The 14,618-nt window shown below is 41.5% G+C and overlaps 1 protein-coding gene across 2 annotated transcripts in view; it reads right to left on the bottom strand.

The window, feature by feature from the left end:
* The window catches only part of tfb1m (transcription factor B1, mitochondrial), a 64,656-nt gene that overhangs the window by 24,228 nt on the left and 25,810 nt on the right, over positions 1 to 14,618 (bottom strand). The gene's annotated exons all lie outside the window — the stretch shown is intronic.

A 14,618-nucleotide genomic window follows, 5' to 3' on the forward strand; every position in this document is an offset into this window, starting at 1 on the left:
ACATTTTTTGAATGAAACCCCAACCTGCCGCTCAGTGGGGATAATTAACACAAGCAAAAAAAAAAAAAAAAAAAAAATGCACTTGATCTACAAAATAAAGGCCTTTTTTGGATTGGCAAGTGAATAACGGAAACAGATGAGAGGCGACAGTAAAATCTGAAGCAAATGTTCGACCCTGTAGAATTCGTCCTCCTGCCAAAGCGAGCTGTCATGCGCCCTAATGAGCTGAACATAAACAAGAACAACACTAAGATGCAGAGAAATGTAATAAACCAAGGCAGCGCCTGCTCGGTGCTATCAAGGCGAGCGTTCCGACACTCTACAGTATGTTGTGTCACTTTCATATCTGCTACATGGCCTGCTTATGAGATAGTTACTTTCCCGGGAGTCTCGGGTCTCATTACGGAGCCTCGTCAACACAGAGTGAAGGAGGAAGTGTTTTCCTGAAACAAACAAATTATTCAAAGCCCGCCATCTCTCTGTCTTTCTTCCTTTCTCCAGCACTTCTTTGCTATGCTACAAGAGCGTAGATCAAATAATGCCTCCTCTCGTGGGGAAAGACTAGTAAGATCTGCTCCTCTGTGTATTTAACCTACATCTTCCATTAGAGGACTTCAACTGCTGTTACCGCCGCTGTGACAGATCAGAAACATGACCTGAGGGGCGGCGAGGGCTTCTCAAAACCAGGCAGGAGCTAATCAGGCCAGAGGCCTCTCAGTGAACTTTGCTACAGCATCAAATTCATAAAAGACTTCATTGAACTTCTCAAACCTGGCCACAGTGAGCGATATCTTAGCGAAGAAAACTTCGGCTTTTATCCACGGCTTCACTCGGTGACGACTGACAGAGTGTTGGCCACATGTGATTTCAACCACAGGGCAGGTAGCAACCACAACAACAATGGCTCAATGTTAATCGACGTCGACATCACAAAACGTTGGCAGGTGCTACTCATGAGACTGATTATATTCTTGAGGAAAGGCGCTGGAGATTTTGGCTGATCTGTAGGGTCTACAGAATTGGTCAGTTGGTGAAGTCTGACTACAGACCAGCAGCTTCCAAATGTGTGCTAGACTTTGAGATCAGACTTTTTCTTGTGAGACTGCACTAAATCTGCCTGGAGGATTCCCAGACATGGAGCCAAATGGAGAACCAAATGGAATGTAGGATATCTTCCATGGCAAGACCATGAAATTTGCTAGGGGTTGCCAATCTCCACAAGAGGAAACTCCAGGCTGTATGGGGAGCTGAGGAAGCGGGCAGTAGTGTCCATGAGGGTAGACAAGGAGGTCTTTGTTCAAGGAATCTGTGATAAGGTCATTATCTGTCTCATGACCTTCGTTTTGCTTACAGACAAATCAAAGGACTTTATTCCTCCAAACCTACACCTTGTCCCATCACAGTCATGGCATGATATGGGTCAGTTCTGCCAGACGTCTCTGCTGTGTTGGCTACTTTGAGCAGGTACATAAGGCCTAGCCTCCTACCAGGATATTAGACATCTCCATTACAGGGGTTTTCTGTGCCCAATTCTCCAATCTACTGTGAACCATTAAATGTTACTGTTTGAGATCACAAATGCAGTAAAATAGCTCAGAGCAGAGAATGCTCTTGGGACCTGAATATTGAAACAAATTTTCTTCAGGCGGGTGGAGATACTGTTTTCCTGGTACAGCAAATAATCTTTGATTTAATCTGAGAGACAAGTATCATCCCCACAAACTTGATGAAAGAACATGCTGTTGTTGTTGCTGCAACAACTACAGAGGCATTACGTTGACCAGGCAGCAACCGGAGCATTCTGGCTTCACACCCAAGAAGTCTACCATCAACCACATCAAAGCTTTACGGGGTGCTAGGTCTCAGTGGAGGGTCCTTGGGTATTGCTAGAATGACTTGGTGCCAAAAGTACAAAAGTACTTTTTATTGTGAGTGAATGTTGGTGACAACATTTGGGCCATGTGTTTCTCTGGATATGATCCAAGACGTAGGTGTCTCCGTACTGAGGACCCCAGCAACTGGAAAAGGCCAAGCAATGTCCATGCTTCACCTGGCAACTGCAGCACACGAATGGCTACAATCCAGATGTGGGTATGAACCCAGCCTGGGTGGCCACCAAACGCATTTCTACAATGTGGTGGATGCGGCACCGCACTCGACCACACTGGAGGCAGTGCTGCACTGCATCTGCTCAACACACAGTGGTCGACAGCCATATCTGTCACAAAGCTCCAAAATGATCAATTCCACCATTATAAACTCTTAGTTCCCTGGTATTTTCTTGTAAAAAACACCAGAATGCATCGCAGGCTTTGTTTTGTTATTGCCTCATGAACGGCGCCATGACACTTCACAGCTCTAATCCTCATATTTGGAAAAACTACTTAAAATTGAATCAGATATGGCTAATGATCAAGCAGAATGTGTGACAAGTCAAATGGAATGAAATTCTTAACACTCAAAATGTATTTGGAATAACCTCAAATTACTGTTCTCTCTCATGTCACATTCTACTTGTCTCCTCAGATATCTAAAATGAAAGTGTAAACATTGTAATACACCAGAGCTCTTCAGGAAATTCTATTGTACCTGCATTAATGGTAAATGTCCACCAGGTGGAGATATTTCTCGATTTCAAGCACCTGGAGACACAACAACCAACCTGTTGCATATAGTAGTAGGTATTTGTTGTTAAAGCCGTTAAACACAGCAGTCATGTTGGCAGGCAGAAGACGTGAGACTCATCACATGTCAAGGAATGAAAGATGTTCCAGAAACAGATCAGTGGAAAGTCAACACCAAAGTTTTAACAATGAAAGGATACTCGTTTTTGTGAAGTAGCGTTGGTACCAGAGGTATTGAGTATTATATTCTTCCAGACCCAATAGAAACAGTATTTATGCCTACACACAGTCTAGTCTGACCCTCAATGCCAAATGACGAAGAATGGGAAAAACTGCATATGGAAGATGGTAGTAGTAGATGCTGCATGAGCGCTGCTCCATTGTAATTGTAATAAAAAATATTGGTAAGAGTCGGGTGTGGAAGTAGTTTGTGGCTGAGGCAGATGGTCAAGGACAAATAACTGACTTATAAAAGCAAATCAAACAATTCGGAGGAAAGGAGGCAACACCACAAATTTAGCATGAAGTACTTAAAAGGACAGATGTACCAAACTGTTCAAAGAATCCAAGGTGAGTTTCAATTCATATTAATAACATATCTAAATTATTCTCCTTCTTAACCTAAAGTCGTCAGGTTGCAATAATTTATCCAGTGGCAAAAATCTGATAATCCATTTCTTTATCTGGTGGATTTTGGAACCACTGCATGTTACCAACGGACGTGAACAGAAGGCAAACAGATAACACATGGATAAAACTTAAGGTCTACCGGAAGTCTACTGGCAAACTAACGAACAAGTACAGGACAAAATGGTAAACAGATGTGCAACCACCAGGAAAGCTCTGCGTCTGGTTGCCGCTCAAAGTTTTGAGGACACACAAAATTTTCTGACAGACTCGCCAGACATCAGCTGACAAGGAACGCATTTAATGAACGAGAAGAGGATTTGTACAGGAGAAAAACGGACACAAACAGAAATTTCACACAAGGCAGGGATGTACATCTGGAGCTGGTCCCCGGGCGCCTAATGTCGACTTCTGCTCCTACTGGCAATTAGGATGGGTTAAATGCAGTAAACACATTTCATTGTGCAGGGAACATGTTCTTCTGTGCATATGACAATAAAATTTCTTTGAATCCTTGACATAGGTTACTCATACATTTCCTCAATCAGTCACAGTGTGACTTAAACTTCATAAAGAAAGATACTATTATTTTGTTTGAGAGAGCCAACATAGGCTAGCAGTAGCCCACGTTGGCTGTCTCATTATGTTAACTAACTTAGGAGACCGCTCTTAAAACTAGGTAGCCATGCTGGAAGGAGAATAGTGAGGTAAGTGACCAAGACTTGAATCAAACTATGTACGTTTGTTCAGTTTTTTGCTGTTTTGGCTGGTTTTTTGGGGGGGTCATATTCTTCTCTACAGAGCTCCCCCTACAGCTCAGGAGTACATATGTCACAAAACTGTTGTAAAAAACTCACTAATCGCTTCCTCCAACAGCATTTTTTTGTTTGTTTGTTTTTTTTACTTTTTTACTGGCTCTGTCATGATTATGAACATGTAAGTAATAAAGCCTTCGTTGGTTTGTTCTTATAGCTGGTAACTCGTGAGGGTCACTGTGCTGCAGACATTATCCACATTCACATGTTGGCCATATAATGTCGACATCAACGCGGGCAGAGAATAACCTTCCTTTGATGCAGCCTCTCTGACATGTTCACATGAGGACGCAGAATAATTCCAGTGACCTTGGCCGAGCAGCAAAGTGCTGAGAGAGACAGTAAAAGCTACGCATGTGATAAAAGGTCTTGTCAGAAAACAATACAGTCTGACACTTCAAAAGGAGCTCCTTTCATAGTTTAGCTTTGAGCTCAGGGACAGACGAGTCTGGGAAGATTCTGAAAGCCGAAGGTGAGCGAGGACAAACAGCTGTGTGTGTGCGTGGGCAGTGTGTGTGCGTGTATACACACACACACACACACACACACACACACCCACACCATATCTAGAGCTATATTGTAGAGATTACAGCATTACATTCTACAAGGCCACAGTGCAGAGAACCTGAGGCAGAGAAGTCCACAGCGAGAGCTCCAGATATGATTACCTGCACCGACAGCAAGGGCTTTTACTTTTTGCTCAACAAAATCCTGTTTTCAGGTCCACTTTCCTCACAACCCTCGTTCTCAACAGGTCCTACACCACCACTGGTTTCTACAGCAACCATGAGATATTTTTTATAAAAAGCACTGGGGATTTTTACTGATGAGTTTCTCCTGTCAGCAGGGGTGAATCCAGACTTTTTTTAGTGGGGGGTTTGATTAATTGCAACTGAGCAATCTTCTCATAATATTGTCACTAATTTTACATACACACACACACATATACACATGCACACACACACACACACACATATACACATGCACACACACACACACACACACACACACACTAGTAGCGAACAACTCGTTCCATCGTGAATCACCAAAAGGTCAAATTTGTATTGACATTTTTTTTTAAATTGCAAACCATATGTTTCATTACTATGTACAAGACAATAATATACAATGTGGTCTTGCTAATTTTTGCAAGTGTTAATGAGTTAAGTCAACAGACAAACACATTTTTATCAAACAAGAACAATAAAAAAAAAGAAAAAAAAAGAGTCAATTTCAATAAATTTGCAAAAAAAAAAAATGTTTCTCAGCGGATTTTTTGGCAGATTGGCCAGGAATCTCCAAAAAACACTAAGCGATAAAAGCAGATCATAGACATTTATCCTACTCCTATGGACAGATAATAGTGTAAAAAAATGATTTCATATTGTTGAAAATAGAGAGATATGTTAATTTCTTCCCCAGTGGAAGACAAAGACTAAAAAAAATTGTCAATGTTGTTAAAAAACAAAAAACAAAAAAAAACTACTTTTTCCTGTCTTCTTCAATTTTCTTCTTTGCATCTTTTTTTTTTTTTTTTGGCTGGTGGTGGTGGGGAGGATATATCCCCCTCATCACCCCCTCTGGATTTATCCCTGCCCCTCAGCTGAAGTATGACTCATCAGATCCTTCAGGGCACCACAGTTGCCCGTTCGTGCCCTAAACAGAGCTGAATTAGAAAAACTGAGTGCTAACTGAGTAAACCTGGCACAGTTTCTTGACACGAGGAGCATTCGATCTGGAGGGGCGTTCATAAGAACGCTCTGCCAGCCTCTGCATTTTGTTTAGGGGAAGAGGAGGAGGGGAGGAATATTTTTAGCTTTCTTTGCGTGGGGTCTGCGATAATACTGAGATCGAGTCTTGAGGCGTTTACAGTGCTGCCACAAGTCATTGAAATAACTTTTATACCCTTGATACCAGACTCGACCCCATTTATGAGATGGGAAAAGACATCAGTGAATTGTGTGGTGGTAGATTGCAGGGTGGGAGGTGATGACAGCATTGTCTGAATACATTTTCACTTGCACTGTTAAGAAAAGGAGAGCTGGGCTGCTTTAATGTGCAAAGAAAATCAATCATCACCGCCACACTGGACTCAGATAGGTCACATTCAACGGGCAAATGGACGCTTGAATACAAAGGATAAAACTATTCTGATTCCTGAAATGACGGATCACAGCTTTGGAGAAACCAAGAGTGCAGTTATAGTCATGTTTTTAAATCATGTGATCTCTAAAGTTTGGCTCCAAACATCAGCTCCCCCAAGGCCAGTTCTAGCTCGCCTCTTGTCAATAACCCTTGCAGACTTAATTCCAGTTTGATTCCACCTGGGCTCAAAAGACAGATTTTTATGCAAGATATACAATAGGATGAGAGTGAAAAACAACAGCAGCACAGAAAAAAGCGTCCATATTTTTAGACATACTGCCATTTGTCCGCTACAAGATCCACCTGATTAACGACACCCTCCGAGGTACTTCAAGGATTAGTCCTGGTTCCAATAGTGGAAATGTTGTGTGGGCCGCTGAAGAGGAGGTACTGCTGGCCCACCACCAGAAGGCGCCCTGCCTGAAGTGCGGGCTTCAGGCACGAGAAGGCGCTGCCGCCTCAGGAACAAGCCGTGGTGACAGCTGTCACCCATCATCCGTGACAGCTGTCACTAATCATCACATCTGGTATAAAACCAGGAAGACACCTCCACCAAACTGCCGAGATATCATCTTCATCTGGAGGTAATACTCTCAGCCTTTTGTGATTTATAAATCTGTTATTGTGAGTGTTTGCAGGAGAACCGGTCGTTTTTATGGAGGCTGTGCAAGACGGCGCTCCTTTTCATCTGAGACCGCTGCAACGTGTTGAGTGAGAGGTGGAGGTGGCATTCCCACCATTGTTACTGGGTGTTCACACACCCACCCTTTGACTGTCTTTTGCTTTCTGCCAGCAGTACCAGATCCAACACGCCGGGAAGGTGGCCACCTGGGGACTCTGGGACTTGGCGGCTCCAGTATTCCTCGGGTTCAGGTGGCGGTGGAAATCGTGTGGTTCCGGTTCGTTTCCAGACGGGCGTCTCCTATCGTCGAGCCTGCCCACACGACACCTTTATTAATTGACTGTTGCACATTCTGAATCTGCTGTGTTTGGTTGTGACATTCACAACAGTAAAGTGTTATAATTTGTCTCCTTCCATTGTCCGTTCATTTACGCCCCCTGTTGTGGGTCCGTGTCACTACACTTTCCCAACAGGAAATGCACAATGCTCCTCTTCAATCAAACAGAGAAAAATGTTTGCAACATCCTCCGCTATGACTGGTCAGACTCAGAGCTGGAAACATTTTACCATTTTGTCAGGTGGCATAAAACCCACACAGGATTTGGTACCAATCACACACACTGAAATGTAGCCAATGATAGCAAACACCTGGCTTCTTCATCATCAAAATATCTGAGCCGTCACTTTCCAAGTTTGATGCCTGAAAGTGAAACTTGCTGGTGCTTATCTGGGTATTTAGAAAGCAAAAAAAGTCCAATATGAACTTCGTTTCCTCAAATGGCTTGACTAAGTCGATGCCAATGCAACACAGTTCACAACTGTGAGACTCATCCAGATAATGTCAATTAATATAGCCTAGGAAAAGCAGATATTCCAAATCTGAAATACAACAAGCCACAGGAAGTAGTCCAAGATGACAAGTAAAAAAAATCATGCAGGAATGTGATTTACTGCACGTCCAGAATTCTCCCTGACAAATGTCAGTCATAACTGATGTTCAATGCAGCGCAAACAGATTTAATTGAGGCTCGGCTGCTCTGGCCTGTGGTCCTTGGTAGATGATCAGGAACAAGGCAAACATCTGTAGGGCTCCCCTCGTGCGAGGCCCTGTTGGTTGGTGGATGGTGGCTGATGGAGCCATTACTCAGAGGACTGACGACCCAAAACAACCATCTGCTGGAGGTAGGCCTTGGTTTTCTTTCACATTAATCTCTGTCACGAAGCTCTCTCCAGGCTGAATTCCACATATCAAGCACCATTTTCTTCTCAGTCACTTTTACTCAAACCCTGTCTGTTTTTTTAGGCATACTTTATTACACTGTCTCACTGGGACTATAGTCCAGCTTCAATTCCTTTCAGTTCCTGTTTTTAATTGTCATTATGCACCATAGTGTAAATCCAATTCCAATGAATGTTTGTCATCCAGCATCCACGAAGCTGTGACTATTTGGGTTAAATATGCACAACTTGCATTTTGCAGGTAATCGTCAAAACTAGAATAACAATTTGTACTAGAGGCAGTCACATACATGAAGGCAAAACCAGCTGTAAAAGTACGATATCTCATTTGTAATTGCATAGACTCACAAACAGTTGCATCATCAGCAACTACGACATTTCGAATTGTAACTGTAGTGCAGGTAGCTCAGTGGATAAGGAGCTCCTTTAGCAGGAGTAGGGGAAAAACTACAGAGTATCTTCAGACAGCACAAAATCCCAGTTTACTTTAAACCTGTTAACACCTTGAGACAGAAATTAGTTCACCCTAAGGACAGGATCCCTAGTTACAAACAGAGCAATGTAGTGTATTCTATCAGATGTCAGGAAAACTGTACCGAACACTACATACTACATGAGACTAAGCAGCCATTACACAAAAGGCTATACCAGGACAGCAGAGAGGGCGCCAGTGGACCTCAGTCTGCAGCTCATCTCCACCTTAAAGACACTAACTACACGTTTGAGGACAAGGAAGTTAAAATCTTAGCCAGAGAGAAGAAATGGTTTGAGACAGGGGTGAAGGAGGCATCATATGTGAAACAGTTGAAACCCAGCCTTAACCGGGGAGAGCCGTCAGGAGAGGCATCAGTCCCATCGTTAGGAGGGACAGCTACCCTGTCATTAGGAGGGTGCTAACTAGAGCACAATAGGCGCTAATTAAAGCAATTGTTTAGTCACTAGCCAATAGCAGTAGGAGGGGTCTGGTTAGGTTTAAAACTCCAGCTTTTGTGGCTCCTGTTTGTTCTTCTCTACAAGGGTCAAGACAGAAGTCAGAATACCAGAGCAAGAATTTTAGCTGAGGAAGCTTCTGCGATTTGAAGCGAAACGTTCTTGCGTCAAGCAACCCAGTCCAGTCGAAGATTCAAGCTTCTCTACTATGGAAACCACCTGGACAACTGAGAGCCTTCACAGAAACAATAATGAAGGTTTGATTTTTTGGTAAATAAGTCACACTGGAGTATTTGTCACAGGACTAGTAAAAAAAATAACTGCAATTTATACACTGGAAAATATGGTATGTTAATCTGCATTTGAATCCCACTCGTGCTACCTGTCTGAGTCTTTTGACAAGACACAGGATCTGCATTGCGTCAGTCCACTCAGCTGTAAACGAGTACTGGTCGTGGCTAGGGGAGTAACCTATGTTGGACTGGCTTCACGTTACGGAATCCGGAAATAAGCACGGGCACCAATGGGCATCAGTCACCGTGGTGACTAGACATGGCTGCGCAAGTCACTTTTATTGCACAACTCATTCTTACTTCACCATCAAGATAGAACCTCAGGTTTGTTATGGTGAAAGATACTCTACATTTAGATAAACATGACAATAAGGAAGTTGTTGTATTTTAAGAACTTTACACAATTTTTCAAAGCCTAACACAAAATTCCAGGATGCCTTCATCGAATGCACATCAAGTTAAAAATCATTTCTGCCTGCGTGGGGAGCATGTAACGTCTAGTTGTGTCTTTCACTATTCCCAGCTTGCCTGACACAACGATGACAAGGAAGAACGACAAGGAGAAGAATGACAAGAAGAACAAGAACAAGAATGACAAAAAAACATGAAAAGGACAATAATAAAAACAAGAACGACAAGTACATAACGACAAGAAGAGCAAAGAGGACAAGAACAATAATGACAAAAAACATGAGGACAAGAAAAACAAGAATGACAAGAAAAAGAACAAGGACAACAAGAAGCACAGAAATTACAAGGACAAGAACAAGAATGACAAAAACATCAGAAGGACAAGAAAAAGACCAAGAACGATAAGAAGGACAGGAACGATAAGAAGAGCAAGGAGGACAAAAACAAGAATGACAAAAACATAAGGACAACAAGAAAAACAAGAACAACAAGAAAAAGAACAAGGCCAACAAAAAGGACAGAAATTACAAGGACAAGAAGAGCAAGAAGAGCAAGAACAATGACAAAAACATCAGAATGACAAGAAAGACAGGAATGACAAGTACAACAAGGACAAGGATGATAAGAAGAGCAAGAAGGATAAGAATAAGAATCACAAAAAACATGAAAACAATCAGAAAAACAACAAAGACAAGAAAAAGAACAAGAAGGACAGAAATGACAAGAAGGACAAGAACAAGAATGACAAAAACATGACAAATACAAGAAGAAATACAAGAACACCAAGAAAAAGTAAGAACAACGAGGACAGGAACAATAAGAATGACAAGAAGAGCAACAACAATAATTTTAAACTTTATTACAAAATTGAATTTTTTTTTTTTTTTTTTTTAGTAACCTGTCATAGCATACCTGCAGTTGCCCACCCTTTTGGGAATCACTGATCTACAGCATGATAAGCATTCTACAAAAATATTCCCACAGTTTTGATACCCCCCCAGACAATAAATAAATTATTCTAGTCAAATCCTTGCATCACACAGACGTACAATTTCCTGTGTCCTGAGCGCCCCCTGCAGACGGCAGGGCAGTAGCCTTATGCTGCTGTTCAGCAAATACGTGTACCTTTATATATTATATTGTTCATGCAAATTTTGTGTTCAGAGCAACAGAGCATTTTGTGACAAGATGCGGTTGTAAAATAAAAGGAGGAAAAGCACAATACAGACAGTTCACCAGCATTAAAAGAGTCCATGAGCTTCGTTATGCGACGGCAGCAGCCATCATCTCACCTCGTGACGCCCCTTTAACTGAGGGCTCATTAAAATGTTTAGTGTGGGCAGTGTGAGTCACTGACTGTCCTGCAGCACACTCTGGTCACATTTATATACAGCATGGACACTTAGAGAACATGCAAATGTGCTGAAACCCGTTAAGCTACATTCTGGCATGCACACAAAAATATGATATAAAAAAAGAACAAAATGACCAGAAATGGCAGCCGAGTGTGATGAAATAATCATAATAAGAGCCGTCTCTTCCAAGAGAATGAACAATCAGCACTAGTCCCATTTCAGGCCACACAGGAGATTAAATTTTTATCAACTGTGGGTCTCCTAAAGAGCCACAACATTTTCAAGGACCCATCAAACCGTCTTCAACATCAACAATCAATCAATTTTTTTCAATCAATTTTTTTTTTATATAGCGCCAAATCACAACAATCAGTTGCCCCAAGGCGCTTTATATTGTAAGGCAAGGCCATACAATAATTATGTAAAACCCCAACGGTCAAAACGACCCCCTGTGAGCAAGCACTTGGCTACAGTGGGAAGGAAAAACTCCCTTTTAACAGGAAGAAACCTCCAGCAGAACCAGGCTCAGGGAGGGGCAGTCTTCTGCTGGGACTGGTTGGGGCTGAGGGAGAGAACCAGGAAAAAGACATGCTGTGGAGGGGAGCAGAGATCGATCACTAATGATTAAATGCAGAGTGGTGCATACAGAGCAGAAAGAAAAAGAAACAGTGCATCATGGGAACCCCCCAGCAGTCTACGTCTATAGCAGCATAACTAAGGGATGGTTCAGGGTCACCCGATCCAGCCCTAACTATAAGCTTTAGCAAAAAGGAAAGTTTTAAGCCTAATCTTAAAAGTAGAGAGGGTGTCTGTCTCCCTGATCTGAATTGGGAGCTGGTTCCACAGGAGAGGAGCCTGAAAGCTGAAGGCTCTGCCTCCCATTCTACTCTTACAAACCCTAGGAACTACAAGTAAGCCTGCAGTCTGAGAGCGAAGCGCTCTATTGGGGTAATATGGTACTACGAGGTCCCTAAGATAAGATGGGACCTGATTATTCAAAACCTTATAAGTAAGAAGAAGAATTTTAAATTCTATTCTAGAATTAACAGGAAGCCAATGAAGAGAGGCCAATATGGGTGAGATATGCTCTCTCCTTCTAGTCCCCGTCAGCACTCTAGCTGCAGCATTTTGAATTAACTGAAGGCTTTTTAGGGAACTTTTAGGACAACCTGATAATAATGAATTACAATAGTCCAGCCTAGAGGAAATAAATGCATGAATTAGTTTTTCAGCATCACTCTGAGACAAGACCTTTCTAATTTTAGAGATATTGCGTAAATGCAAAAAAGCAGTCCTACAAATTTGTTTAATATGCGCTTTGAATGACATATCCTGATCAAAAATGACTCCAAGATTTCTCACAGTATTACTAGAGGTCAGGGTAATGCCATCCAGAGTAAGGATCTGGTTAGACACCATGTTTCTAAGATTTGTGGGGCCTAGTACAATAACTTCAGTTTTATCTGAGTTTAAAAGCAGGAAATTAGAGGTCATCCATGTCTTTATGTCTGTAAGACAATCCTGCAGTTTAGCTAATTGGTGTGTGTCCTCTGGCTTCATGGATAGATAAAGCTGGGTATCATCTGCGTAACAATGAAAATTTAAGCAATACCGTCTAATAATACTGCCTAAGGGAAGCATGTATAAAGTGAATAAAATTGGTCCTAGCACAGAACCTTGTGGAACTCCATAATTAACTTTAGTCTGTGAAGAAGATTCCCCATTTACATGAACAAATTGTAATCTATTAGACAAATATGATTCAAACCACCGCAGTGCAGTGCCTTTAATACCTATAGCATGCTCTAATCTCTGTAATAAAATTTTATGGTCAACAGTATCAAAAGCAGCACTGAGATCTAACAGAACAAGCACAGAGATGAGTCCACTGTCCGAGGCCATAAGAAGATCATTTGTAACCTTCACTAATGCTGTTTCTGTACTATGATGAATTCTAAAACCTGACTGAAACTCTTCAAATAGACCATTCCTCTGCAGATGATCAGTTAGCTGTTTTACAACTACCCTTTCAAGAATTTTTGAGAGAAAAGGAAGGTTGGAGATTGGCCTATAATTAGCTAAGATAGCTGGGTCAAGTGATGGCTTTTTGAGTAATGGTTTAATTACTGCCACCTTAAAAGCCTGTGGTACATAGCCAACTAACAAAGATAGATTGATCATATTTAAGATCGAAGCACTAAATAATGGTAGGGCTTCCTTGAGCAGCCTGGTAGGAATGGGGTCTAATAACATGTTGATGGTTTGGATGAAGTAACTAATGAGAATAACTCAGACAGAACAATCGGAGAGAAAGAGTCTAACCAAATACCGGCATCACTGAAAGCAGCCAAAGATAACGATACGTCTTTGGGATGGTTATGAGTAATTTTTTCTCTAATAGTTAAAATTTTGTTAGCAAAGAAAGTCATGAAGTCATTACTAGTTAAAGTTAATGGAATACTCAGCTCAATAGAGCTCTGACTCTTTGTCAGCCTGGCTACAGTGCTGAAAAGAAACCTGGGGTTGTTCTTATTTTCTTCAATTAGTGATGAGTAGAAAGATGTCCTAGCTTTACGGAGGGCTTTTTTATAGAGCAACAGACTCTTTTTCCAGGCTAAATGAAGATCTTCTAAATTAGTGAGACGCCATTTCCTCTCCAACTTACGGGTTATCTGCTTTAAGCTACGAGTTTGTGAGTTATACCACGGAATCAGACACTTCTGATTTAAAGCTCTCTTTTTCAGAGGAGCTACAGCATCCAAAGTTGTCTTCAATGAGGATGTAAAACTATTGACGAGATACTCTATCTCCCTTACAGAGTTTAGGTAGCTACTCTGCACTGTGTTGGTATATGGCATTAGAGAACATAAAGAAAGAATCATATCCTTAAACCTAGTTACAGCGCTTTCTGAAAGACTTCTAGTGTAATGAAACTTATTCCCCACTGCTGGGTAGTCCATCAGAGTAAATGTAAATGTTATTAAGAAATGATCAGACAGAAGGGAGTTTTCAGGGAATACTGTTAAGTCTTCTATTTCCATACCATAAGTCAGAACAAGATCTAAGATATGATTAAAGTGGTGGGTGGACTCATTTACTTTTTGAGCGAAGCCAATAGAGTCTAATAATAGATTAAATGCAGTGTTGAGGCTGTCATTCTCAGCATCTGTGTGGATGTTAAAATCGCCCACTATAATTATCTTATCTGAGCTAAGCACTAAGTCAGACAAAAGGTCTGAAAATTCACAGAGAAACTCACAGTAACGACCAGGTGGACGATAGATAGTAACAAATAAAACTGGTTTTTGGGACTTCCAATTTGGATGGACAAGACTAAGAGACAAGCTTTCAAATGAATTAAAGCTCTGTCTGGGTTTTGGATTAATTAATAAGCTGGAATGGAAGATTGCTGCTAATCCTCCACCCCGGCCCGTGCTACGAGCATTCTGACAGTTAGTGTGACTCGGGGGTGTTGACTCATTTAAACTAACATATTCATCCTGCTGTAACCAGGTTTCAGTTAGGCAGAATAAATCAATATGTTGATCAATTATTAT

The sequence above is a fragment of the Thalassophryne amazonica genome, chromosome 19 (genome assembly GCF_902500255.1).
Source record: "Thalassophryne amazonica chromosome 19, fThaAma1.1, whole genome shotgun sequence".
NCBI classification, from domain to species: Eukaryota; Metazoa; Chordata; class Actinopteri; order Batrachoidiformes; family Batrachoididae; genus Thalassophryne; species Thalassophryne amazonica.